This window comes from Schistocerca piceifrons, chromosome 8, assembly GCF_021461385.2.
Source record: "Schistocerca piceifrons isolate TAMUIC-IGC-003096 chromosome 8, iqSchPice1.1, whole genome shotgun sequence".
Classification (NCBI taxonomy): Eukaryota; Metazoa; Arthropoda; class Insecta; order Orthoptera; family Acrididae; genus Schistocerca; species Schistocerca piceifrons.
In genome coordinates, this window is record NC_060145.1 from 242,556,091 (window position 1) to 242,569,922 (window position 13,832).

The window sequence follows — 13,832 nt, forward strand, 5'->3', positions numbered from 1 at the left end:
GTAATATATAGCAATAATATATATTTGAAGGAAAGAGAGGCAGTAGAGAAAGAGAATGTTACATACAGAAAACTGTTTTTTCTAGTATCTAGATCACAGTTTATTATCCTGATCGCTTTTGAATAAATTCGTAAATGAGTAATCCACTTTTGTTGCCATATCCCTCTTATTTCGTAATTTTGGGAGAAGTTTGAGAGACATATCAAAGCCACTGTACAGTGAGGTGACAAAACTCGTGGGATAGTGATGTGCAGACGTGTATCGCGTACACACGTGATTTATGTGAAAAGTTTTCCGACGTGACTATGGCCACAAGACGGGAATTAACATACTGTGAACGTGGGGTGGTTGTTGGAGCTAGACGCATGAGACATTCCGTTTCTGAAATTGTCAGGGAATTATTCCAAGATCCACAGCGTCAAGAGTGTGCCAAAAACACCACATTCAGGAATTACCTCTCACCACGGACAACGCAGTGGCCGACAGCCTGAGAGCAACGGCGTTTGCATGGAGTTGTCAGTGCTAACAGACGAGCAATACTGCCTGAAATAGCCACAGAAATGGATGTGGGACGTGGGACGTACGACGATCGTATCTGTTAGGACAGTGCTGTGAAATCTGGCGTTAATGAGCTATGGCAGCAGATGACCGACGTGAGTGCCTTTGCTAACAGAACGACATCTTTTGCAGCGCCCCTTCTGGGCTTGTGACCATATCGGTCGGAATCCAGACGACTGGAAAAACCGTGGCCTTATCAGATGAGTCCCGATTTCAATTGTTAGTAGCTGATGGTGTGATTCGAGTGTGGCGCAGACCCCATGAATCCAGGGACCCAACTTGCCATCGAGGCACCGTTCAAGCTGGTAGTAGCTCCATAATGGTGTGGACTGAATTTACATGAAAAAGACTTGGGTCTCTGGTCCAACTTAAGCGAGCATTGACTGGAAATTGTTATGCTTGGCTACTGGGATACTATTGTCAGCCCTTCACAGACTTCATGTTCCCAATTTTTGTAGATGACAATAAGCCTTGTCACTGGTTCACGATTGCTTTGAAGAACAGTTCGAGCGAATGATTTGGCCACCCCGACCACCCGACAAGAATTCCACTGAACATTTATGGGACGTTATCCAGAGGTCAGTTCGTGCACAGACTCCTGCACCGGCAACTCTTTCGCAATTATGGACGCCCATAGAGGCAGCGTTGCACAGTATTTCTGCAGGGGACTTCCAAAGACTTGTTGAGTGCATGCCGTGTCGAGTCGCTGCACTACACCTGGAAACAAAAAATGTTCAAATGAGTGTAAAATCTTATGGGACCTAACAGCTAAGATCACCAGCTCCTAAGCTTACACACTACTTAACCTAAACTATCCTAAGGACAAACACGCACACCCATGCCGGAGGGAGGACCCGAACCTCCGTCGGAACCAGCCGCACAGTCCATGACTGCAGCTCCCCAGACCGCTCGGCTAATCCCGCGCGGCCCAACACCGGGAAAAAGCAGGTCCGATGCGATATTAGAAGGTATTCCATTTGCCACTTCAGTGTGGAGTCTGAACCTTGGAAAATTGGCTCTCCCATTTAAGACCAATCAATTGGTTCAGTCATTCTCGCAGTTCCCTAGTTACAAGCCTATCACTGTGTCTCTGAATCCATTTTGTGTCCAGAAAAGAGAAAGATAGACCAATTTATGATAACGGTCGGCTCGTCCAAAGTACACCAGTTCATACCGCATCTGTATACGTGAGTTAGCTGCGTCTAATAACACGATCTAACCATGAGTGACGTAAGCGAAAGTTAAAGTAGTTTTGGCTTTTGTTTTCCAGTGTTTGAGGGCATTTCTGTCTTGCGCGAGATGCCGTTCGTTGTAAAATCTCTCTAGACAGCGTTTGTGAACTCCCTACGTGCACAAACACACAAGCTTTAAACGAAGCGAATTTTTGTTGGCATAACAAACTCTGCTGAAGTGAGCGCTTTCTCCTATAGTTTTATGTTGAATAGTACGCTTTCCTTCTTCACGATTGATACGGAAGCGCATAATTCCCCACTGTCCTTGTGATTACGTCGAACTCTTTTTAAGTATCTACTTTGAGTCTAATAGCACATCTGCACCACTTCGTGAGGAATTTTAACATCGTGAAGCATGAAAATTTGAAAGAGACAAGGCACTTGAAACAGTGCAGTAGGAGATGCCAGTTTACGGCTCTCTACTTTATGGTATGCGTGCTCTTCGTCTCAGCAAAATTAGTGCAGCGTAAATTCATTTGAACCTGCTTGTTGTAAATAAGCCTCGGTCATCTACAATTTTCACCCCTCCTCCACACTTGACGTGCGCATACACACCCACACACGCTTTCCTGCACAAACAAACTCATGATTCCTTGGTGCGTGAAGTTGTGTCCTGTGAATTGGAGTGTGAATGAATCATCCGGCTGGTACTTAAAGGTATTTTTTTATTTGCCTCCGATGCTGGCGCTGCAGTGTATATAAAGCAAGACCTTTATATACAACTGAAATATTTATTCGTACTATAAAATAGAACACCAAATAATGATTGTACGCGTCCCGGGTCTGTTTGAAAATGGAAGCATGGAGATCTCTTCATTCATTCAATTTGTGTCATAAATTTCTTTTCTCCCCAATTCAGTTCAGTACCTCCTGATTAGTTATCTTATCTACACATCTAATGACGTGTATGTGTAATACTGCGATTGGTGGTGGTAAGTTCCTATGGGACCAAACTGCTGAGGTTACACTAGGCTTTTACACTACTTAATTTAACTTAAACTAACTCACCCTAAGGACAACACACACATTCATGCGCGAAGGATTACTCGAATCTCTGACGGAAGGAATGGCCCGAACCGTGGCAAGGCGCCAAGGACCGAGGGGCTACCCCGCGCGGCAATTCTGAAGGGAACTGTTGATGCTGTGTATCGTCGTTCGCCAGTGTTGGATGCTACGTGAGATGTCACTGTTCTTCGGTGAAACTGACGGCCATCAGAGACTGAATGGCGCGAAGGGCCGTCCTACTTGAAGGAGGTTTGTAGCATCGCGAAATTGTAGGATTTACTATGCAAACTGTTTTGCTAGTGCAACTGAGCATTTCTACAAGATGTGGCCCGAAGAGCATCAAACGAATCGAAATGCAGCGTTCGGCCACAAATGCAATGTTATTACATGACAGCACTCATAGAATGTGAGTGAACTCTGCTTTCTGGTGCGGCCTAGACAACTGACACTTATTTCAAAATGACCTAGATAGTTCTAAAGTGGGATCGTCAGTGTAGGCGGTGACAATCGGAAATTTATCCCTCATCCCTCTTGAATAGCGAGACTTACACCACGGACGTGCAGCCTGCGGCAACCTAATTGAGAGGAACCTATCTAGAAGAAGGGGCGAGACACTGAAAGCCATCCAGATGCATCAACGCATAGCGTGAAAAGACTATGGTACGAGAAGTAGAATAATATCGTCGTGTAGCAATATACCTGAGGTAATAGAAGGGTATAAATAGGACCAAAAAATTAGTGCCAAGAGTGTCAGCGTCAGAAAATATATGTAATATAACTGAGAGACAAACATCCGTACGGCGAGGAGAGCGTCGACACCCTGCACTTACAGCTACGACATGAGCAAAGGAAAAAGCTTCACCACTACGTGTGGCTTCCTGCATACACAGTTCTCAAATACGTATGTAGCAAAGGAAGAACGAGAATAATATATCTCTAAATTGCTGTTATTACTGCGAGTAGGTAGCACAAATAACTGAACTTAACGACGTCATTAAACCTTGGTAAACTAACGACCCATGTTTAGTAATTATAGGACATGTCGAGGGGGATGGACGGTCTATTGAGCACAGAATATGGACGTAAGAAAAAATATGAAGGTAGCGACAAACTTACCAACTGAATTGGAGGCCATGTAGAACACGAAGTGAAGGAAGCCAAATAACCCATGGCGCAGGAAGAGGACATATAAAGCAAACTGGTACAGACAAAGAGAGTATTCCTTTCCAAAAGAAGCCTGTTAATATCAAACATAGGTCTTACTTTCAGAAAGAAATTTATCGAAGCGTACATCAACAACACAATGTATGGAAGTGACTCATGGATATGGCAATCGACGCGTTCGAAATGCTTTGTTGGAAAAGAATTTTAAAAGTTAGCTACGCCGATAGGACCATAAACGACGTTTTCCGCAGAATCGGCGAGGAGAGGAACATTTGGAAAACACTGACAAGAAGCAGGGACAGGATGATTGGACTTGTGTTAAGACATCACGGGATAACTTTCAAGGTAGTGGAGGGAGGCGCAGGGGACGAAACTGCAGGAAAGTATGGAGATTGGACTGCATCTAAAAAATTATTGAGCACATTGGATGTGAGAGCTACTCTGAGTAGGGGAGGTCTGAGCAGGAGAGAAAACTGTTGAAAGGAGGCTACTGGGGCACACTTGTATGTGGCACGCGAATATGATATGAATATTAATGTAAACTAAACTGAAACCATTATACTATAAACGATGTATATCTCTCAGAGGCTTTATAATGCAGATCGCTGACTGTGTACGACCGCAGAGCCAAAGATGCCTTTTCTGGTCTGAGATTATTATAGTCTTGGAGTAAGAGAGCCCTTGGCGGTCAGTTGTAGGTAGCTGTCTGTGAACGAAAGACGATGGAGTAGGCAGTTCTTGTGGTGTGTTTTGTGAAGCCATCAAGTGCTGGATTAATTTAGGTATGTCAATATTGTTGAACTTGGAAGCAAAAGTCTTCGTACAAGCAAGGTAAAGATGTTAAATAACTATGATTTCTGTTTTTGCCAGCACGTTAGTATAGATGAGTTGGCTGATAATTTGTAATTGTTGAGTATCCCGTTGAATGTACGTAAACAGTTTTGATAAAATGGCTCTTTAGATATTTCACTTTGTAATGTCTCTAAGATTTGTTAACAGAGGTATATGTAATTTGATGATTTGCATTTATGTTGAATTAGTGAGGTTGGATTATACCTGCTGTTTAAATCTCATTGTTTGTGAATCAATTGTGATAATGTAACTCCAATTATCAGATGTTTCTGAAAAGCCAAACTTAACTTGCAATATAATTTTTACTAAAACGCACCATAATCAATACCGCCTCCCTGTCAAAGGTCGTAAGTTTTTCAAAGAATTTGGATTTTCTTAAATGTTCTCGTTTCTCAGCCAAAAGAATTTCATGTGCATTTCAAGTACTTTGGCCAGCATTGCACACTGCTGAACCTGTGGCTATCATATTTTTTCAAGAGCGACCAGAATGTACCGCGTTCCACCGTTGCTGCTTTAGAGGTAAGACAGTTTAATTTATTTGTTATGTGCACAGGGACCAAAGTTACCAGTACTGAACAGGGCTAGAGGATTCAGTGCCTAAGGGGCCGAATGTATTGTGCAGTGAACTGTATTTCTTTATTGGTATTGGGAGTTGCATTGCCCAATCGATTCGTATTAAGTTTTGCTAACGATAACACAGTGTAATTACACCACTTGCAGGTACAACATGCTGTACGATAATTCGAGTTTTTTATCCAGTCCACAGTTCAGACATTCAATCAATGTAATTTTAAAAAGTTTATTTTTATAAAAGAACGTTAGACTGTGTAGGGCCGTATCAAGCCATTCAGAAATTTGATGACATAAAAAATATTATTACCAAAATAAATGTCGTCGCGTTTATATTTTTAAATTTATGATATCATAAGGGTGATGCAAACGCATTAACAGAGGCATATAAGGACATCGATAAAAACAATGGCTACAGCGAATGCACTTGGCTTGTAAACCTGATTTTACATGCCTATTGGACTAACAGAATATATTGGTTGTATCCAAATCGTTGTTATTAGAGATGACGGAACTGCCTTGTATAATTGTTTCATTATTCCTACTAATGCTAATTGAAGTGAGTCATAGCATCCAGGCCTGAAATAATAGCACTCACAGTCACCTGTGTACACCAAGACGAGAAGAAGGGCTGTGCAACATGTGAAACAAATAAAAAACGAATAACAGCAATTGGCAGCAATGCGTCGCTGGCAATATTTTGCAATTACTACGTCGCTACTGCTTTCTAATTTGCTTTGTTCCTTACGCACGTGTTCACTTTAACTCAGCAACCTTCTATAAGAGAAGACAGACGCTCCTTGCTGACAAATACCAAGTCCGTGCCATTATCTTTAAGCAGCAGCTGACAGTAGTGACGAGAGAGCTGCCTGACTGGGGCTTTCTGAATGCCGTAGTGCTATCTACTCATAACAACAGGGACTGCGTTGCCGGAGTGGCTTACGTCGATCCACTGGATGGGAGACACAGAGCCAAAGTAGGAAGGTAACGCCGTATGAGGGACGCTCAGCCATCTCTGCTGTTGTGGCAGGAAGCCGTCTGAAGTGTGACAAGATTGCAACAGATTCGCATTCAGTGCGGCCTCCGTGTAATAACGACAAGCCTTACTGAGCCTTTCCTTTTGCTTCATTTTGAGGGTACTAGCATATGGTTGAATGCTGGTTGTTATTGTATGGTGGCTCAATAGTGCCAGGCTAGGGATCCTTATGTTTCGACTTCAGTCCCACATTATTATCTGTCACTTTTCACTTGGCAGTGTTCGTTAACTCGAAAGATGCTGAGATGCATCGTGAGTCGGACCCCGCATTAAGCTCTGTGTCCTATATAACTAGCCTGATTAGTCAGCTCAAAGGTCGAAGGAAGACTAGGTCATACCACATCCAATTGGGCCAGTGAAGGACTGTGCTTTTCACACCAACCTTCGGGTTAATGAAAGATTTAACTTTTCTCTTACAGTTTATTCTATAGGTTATACTGCTTCTGTACGAAATAAATCTTCAAAGTAACTGAATCATCGACGACTCGAACAGAATCTATGTGTGTATCCTTCTCTCGTTGTCTGAAACGCAACAATTTTATTTAAATTACCTTTACAGTTGTTTGGTCACGGTTCGGGGCAGTTGGTGAGTGTGGTGGTAAAAAATTCGCTAAATGTGATGCAATAAATACATTTAGGTGTATCTGCATAAGATAATGTTAGTACCAGTATCGAGGGAACAGATTGAGGAGTATGTAAGCGAGGATACTCACTAATACGTGAAGTTGTGGAGAATATAGCGTTAGAGAACTAGGGGTTTCACATCGCACATTATATTGAGATACCTGTCAGCTACAATCACCCACTTCCATGCACCACAGTATGGATCAAACAGGCCGAGAGATCTACCACCATTACTTTGCAGCGTGAATAAAACAGTAAAAACATTTTCACACTTACGGTAAAGTCAGTAGCTCATATATTACTTAACGTTGTCTAAGAATATTTATTGCTCCACAGTTCGTCGATTTTTGCTCGACACACTAACGCAATGCCACGCCCTGGGACCACACTCTCTTACTAAAAGCATGAGATCAAGCAAGGGCTATCTGCCACCACATCACATGGGTGGGAGTGGATGATCATGGAGAAAAGTTTGTCAGTACATACACCAACAAGCCTTTTATGTATACACATATATTAACGCTCAGGAGAAGACATAATTTCTGTTAAGGACTTAGCAAATGATAATTAACTATTTAGTATAATAAGATAGAAGTGACACGGACAGAAGAAGAATCATCCTCAAATTTGCGCTTCTGGTTAACAAATAAGCAGTGAACTATCAACATAGAACGGTGAAGCAAAATGAAATCGCAGCTTCACGATAATAAAAGGCGATTGTGAGTGACGTGCTATCTCTGCTTGACCGCTGCAGTTCATCCGTCGCACGTCAGAAAAAAAGAGAATGTTGCTACAAATATTGCGCCATAACAGTACGCTAGTCCCTCATATAATCTTGTACTCATTCACTACCGCTAACATCTCCAGAACGGAAGATTTTTTTTTTTGGGGGTATTTAGACTTTTGGAGAGGACAATATAAAAGAACGTTAGTTAACGTCAGTTCAGTAGACAAATTACGTCTGTCGTAGTGACGTGAGCGAGTTTACATGTTGTCGATTTATTGGAAAGAGGATCTTCTTTTTTTTTTTTCTTCTTCTTCTTCTTCTTCTTAGGCCTTCCCGTTGGAGCGGGGTCTGCTTTTTGGGTCAGTGCACGCCATTTCTTACGGTTTTACGCTTCGTCGGCATTCATGCTTCTTGATCTTAGATCTTCGTTTATAGTGCCTAACCGTCGTAAGTTAGGTCTTCCACATTGTCTCTGGCTTTCAACAGTGAGGTAATAGGCTGAGCTGATGACTGAAGTAGACGGTGGCCGTAAGATGTGTCCTTACCATTGAAACATCTCTTCTTGCATCTCCTTGTTGATTGGAGCCAGTCCAGCTAGTTATTGGATCGTTGTATTATTGAGGCGTCAGCCGTGGTCGGCTCGCGTTAATGCCGTTTTTGCCGGCCGGAGTGGCCGAGCGGTTATAGGTGCTTCAGCCCGAAACTGCGCTGCTTCTACGGTCGCAGGTTCGGGCATGGATGTGTGTGACGCCGTTAGATTTAAGTAGTTCTAAGTCTAGGGGACTGATGACCTTCAATGTTAAGTCCCATAGTGCTCAGAGCCAATGCCGTTTTTCCTTTTGGGCATTTTGTCACCATCGAGTGACGTCTTATTCCTCCCTCAGTTACTATCTGAACGAGTTGCTCACTTGCCTCCGTCAGTGGCAGCAGCAGCATTTATCGATACTAGTACTGCTGTAACTTCTTTGGTGTGGCAGTTATATTTCCATGTCATGGTGTGTGCGGGCAGTTGGTCGGTTGCGGCGGAACAGCGAGGAAGTCTCTGCGGCGTGTGATCAGCCCGGGACCACTGGCGACGTGCCGGCGCGGTCGGAGTTATGTGGCACTAGCTGCAAGAACTGCTAAGTTCTGTCGCCCACCGCATCTGCGTATTGGAGTTGAGTAATCAGTGGACCTGTCGTAAAAGCTCAACCGTTGTGGCATCTCTTCATTGATTGCTGGTTGTTGCATCCTAGGCTGTCCCCGCAAGCAGCAACGTGATGGTGTGTTGGAGTTGAAAATTTTGCAGCCGTCTCCATGTATGATGTTTAATCTTTGAAATGATTATAATTTATTAGCGAAGTGCACCAGCGGTATCCTCTGCCTTGTGAACGTTAACGTTCCGGTTACCTGCCGTGGTCGTTAGCGTAGCTTTGCGGCAGTGTGTTTTCCTCGCCGTGTTGATGCTGTCTGGCATGACGTGTAGTTCGAGAGCGTGGTGTTGTTCTCTTTTTCTCTTTTGAGTGTTTATTGTGCCTTGACTGTGTTCATACACCAATTATTAAGACATAATCCTGCTGCAATCTTCGTCTTCACTGGTACTTTTGGTTGTCGTACTGTTGGTCGGGTGGGAGGGAATTGATTAGGCGGTTTGTTGGTTCGTCAGCCGTCCGTACATCGTGCTGCAACCCGATTGTTTAGTGTTACGCTTGGCTGTCTGTCTCACCTAAACTGTGGTTAGAGTTTCCTCCCCTGGCCGACCCTTGGAACACTTCTGAGCACCACTGTTTGTTGTTTGTGATTGTCATTTTATATGGTCGCAGGTACTGTGTCAGACCTTCAGCCGTGTATTAATATTGTCTGTTTTATGTTTAGTATAGGGTCTTCAGCCGAACTTCATAACAACTTTAAGATTAGGCCTTCAGCCGTGTTTCATTTAAAATTCTTGTTGCTCTATATTTCGGCCTTCAGCTGCGTTTGTTTCAGTTTAATATGTAAATCCTTGTCTGTAAGCTTTCTCTTTAATTATCGTGAATTCTTGAAACGGCTTTCAGCCGTGTTATGTAAATGTTTATCTTAAGGTTGTCTTTCATTATTCTCGAGTAATTATTTGGGTCTTCAGCCGACAAGATACTTCAAGTTTTCTTAAGATGTTTTTTTGTTGTACTGTGTAAAAGCTTACCTTTAAAGTATCTCTTTTATTATGTAAAGAAATTTTTTTTTTTTAAATTGGGCTTTCAGCCGAAGAATTAACTTGAATTTTCCTTTATACGGCTTTTAGTCGGAATTTGTAAATTCTTGGCTTTTAAAGAATTTCCTTAGCTGATCTGAAATATTATTTCGGCCTTTAGCCGAGAAGATATTGTAATTTTACTTAAGTAAGACCTTCAGCCGTTACTCTAAATCCTGGTGTTTTAAAAGCAATCATTTAAACTTATTCTGGAGAAGTTGCTTGGGCCCTCAGCCATGAATTGATCTTTGTTGTTTCAAGGAGAAAACTGTACATTGGTTTGAGGAATAAAGTTGTATGTTCTTGTATAACTAACAGTAATTGACCTTGGCTCCTGTCCACAACCTGATCCGCTCTGTCCTGAGAAACCAAATTTCAAGGCGGTCGAGCAGAGAAGTTGCTGATGATCTATTCAGTGTTCACGGTTTCTTGACGTGTAGAGAATGGTCTGCACTTCTAGGTACGGGCCAACACTCTGTACTTTATAATACAAGAATCCTCACCATTGTGAGGTGCACCTTTTAGTTTAGGTAGGCAGGCATCTTAGCACAAAGAATACATGTGACGTCTCTGAATGTGGTTCGAGTGTTTGCGCGTACATCCTCATTCATATAGCCGTCCTCTGTAGTCGGAACCCAGACATCGGAGTGTGTCCACCTTGGTAAAAGGAGTCACACTGATTAGTCTAGTTCAAAATGGTTCAAATAGCTCTGAGCACTATGGGACTTAACCGCTGAGGTCATCAGTCCCCTAGAACTTAGAACTACTTAAACCTAACTAACCTAAGGACATCATCCACATCCATGCCCGAGGCAGGATTCGAACATACGACCGTAGCGGTGGCGCGGTTCCAGACTGTAGCACCTAGAACCGCTCGGCCACTCTGGCCGGCGATTAGTCTAGTTTTAGGTGATGAGTCTTGTGGATGTATAAACCGAGACCAAAGCTTTGTAGACGATCATATCATGTTTATACTTGAGTATCAAGATTCTGTCTGGTATTCACCGCTAGCAATACATCATAAACGTACAGCATTGTTCACGATAGAAAATTCTGTAAGTCGCGCCTTATGGTATCCAGCGGAGACAGAGCTGAGCTTTGATGAACGCCAATTGTCAGTCAGTCCTGCAGAGCGTCGCAAACCGCTGCTGGTGCTTTTGTCCAGCATTTTTACCCAGGTTATGTGCCAGGAACCTGATGATCGCAAAGATCACACCAAATCATCTGGTGTGGTACTCGCTGAAATGCACTATCGATGTCAAGAAAGGCAAGATGTAGTGATTCCTTTTCTTGAGCAGTTTCTCCATTAGCTGGCTTGCTGCAAAAAATACATGTGTCTTGTAACGTCCCTCGACAAACTCACATTGATTTATTGACAGTTGGACTGCTCCAGCGCCTGAGGACAGGCAGACCCAACCTAACGGGCGCCATAGGAGTTGTCTAACTCTCAGCCGTCAGGCGCTGCAGCGACTACAAGGCTGAATGGGTATCGAAGTTTCTGACAGGTTGATTATTTTTAATGTGCTCAACTACGGTGAGTGAGTGGCACCGTGAGTGTTGCGGAGCCTTGGGGGGGGGGGGGGGGGGGTCTTGGAACACTCCCTCCATCTACCCGTGTTCCACCTTGTATAGCAAAGTAAACATTTTGGTCGCACTACACTCCGAAGGACAGCGATCATGTTCAATGGAGTTGTAGCCCCAAGATGTCGGTACAGCAGGATATAAACGCCCGGGAGGTAGCAGCAGTGTCGAGTGTTGTCAAGAACATTGTTGATAATTCTTCCGGGTTATATGGCCATGGTCCATGGAATTCTTCTATTCCTAACGTTTCGTCCAATACTACGTTGTCCAACGTAGTATTGGACGAAACGTTAGGAATAGAAGAATTCCATGGACCACGGCCATATAACCCGGAAGAATTATCAACAACAGTACCATCCGGTCGTGAAAGCCTTCATAGTATGTCAAGAACATTGTTCTGTTGCTCACTGAACTAAAAAATGTCGTCTCCGATCACGAAATGCGTAGGAATCTACGCCCCAAGGGATGAGGTGGTTCATTGACGCCCTTTATGTCACCTCTTGAGGCCTTTTCGTGTCGATTCTGAGCGACGGTGTGTCTGATATGTTCTCGTCGATCACCCACAAGAAAACCGCGTGATTGCAACGCTGGGTCTCGCGGTTTTGAGCTTCATCGCAGGGGCATCAAACGAAGGGGTAAAAAGGGGTAAAATGTGGCTAAGAGGGGGTGTGTCGAACTCCCCATCGCGTGACTCGTCCACGGTGGCAATGGGCAAAATTCTGATGAAAATTGGTGCAAATAAATCATTAATTCAACTTGCAGCTTACATGAAATTCTGAGCTCTGGCCTTTTTTTTTTTTTTTTTTTTTTTTTTTTTTTTTTTTTTTTTTTTTGCGTGTGTCGACACCTTGCTGTATGAGGTCTCGCCGAGCCTGAGGGCGACGTCGCAGGGGCCACGCATTTGCGTCATTAGAGACGAAGGTTGCTGGAACTTGCAGCAAAATTTCAAACTTTTGCGCCGAAATGGGAGGTAATTACTGGCTTTCGAAAAAGCGCAGTGTGATATATTTCTTTGCTCAAGAAGTAATTTCCTTTGTATAATTTTTTTATGAAAGTAAAGATAGTAGGCATTCTTCCATTGTCATCTTTTGGATTCTTAGTACGAGGGTTGTCCAGAAAGTAAGTTCCGATCGGTCGCGAAATGGAAACCACTGGGAAAATGCGGTAAAGCTTTGCACAGATGTGTAGGGCAGCGTCTCTAGTATGCCCGTTGATCGTGTCGCGTCGCGTCGCTCTTTTCTTTGAGTGAACAGTGAGCACGTAAAGATACGTAGGGAATAGCGTCTCCCGCCAAGTATGAGGCCCTGGTTAGAGATTTCTCCTGTGTCATGCAGCCCATTTAACACAACTGTCTAGCAGTTTCTTCTTCATGCCAGAAGAGCCGCTGAAGCCGCTGACTATGAAGACAAAATTTTTCCTCAGACAACGAGCTGCAGACCAGTGCAGATAACTGGCTGAAAGCACAAGCGGCTGCTTTCTATGACGATGATATTGGAAAGCTGATACAGCACTACGACAAAACTGGAAGTTGGAGCAGCGACTATGTAGAGAAGTAGGTGCAAGGTGTACCTAACTGTTGCAAATAAAGCTTTTCTGGTTTTCACTATGGTTTCCATTTCGCGACCGATCGGAACTTACTTTCTGGACAACCCTCGTATTTTGGTGAGATGCAACTATACACAGTTTTTTGACACCGTTTACCATTTCCTGTTACCTGATATCCTAAGTTTGTAAGAATGGAACGAATATTGTGTATCGAGACTACAGGGTCATATATCTATGCGGATGTGATACCTTTTCCTGTCAGAAATCGCCTGCTTGTGTGGAATTAATTGGAATAAAATCAGTTGCAGAAGCATGGATATTCCTGTGACAGACATTAGCGTGGGAGTAGTTTTCAACATAGCTATACACCATATCTTTAGTGGGATTCCGTTTTAGAATGTACCTGCGATGGTGAGAGCACCTTAGATAAAATTCAAAAATTTCGGTGGTGTCAAAATGACAATATGTAACTCCAGCATAGTCTTTTAACAGGAGATAATGCACACCCTACTTTAGATTTGAATCTACCAGTTGCGGTACCTTAACCAAGGTGCCATCTCTTTCGATAATTTTATTTATCTTTTCCTTCCTATCGTGCACGAACTGTAAACTAGCAAAAAGCTTTGGTAGTGGCGCCCTGATATCTGTGATATATAATTTTCAGCCGCCTTTAACATAATTAGTAAATATTAATTCAAATTCGATTGGCCACAATCAGCAAGCTTCTTG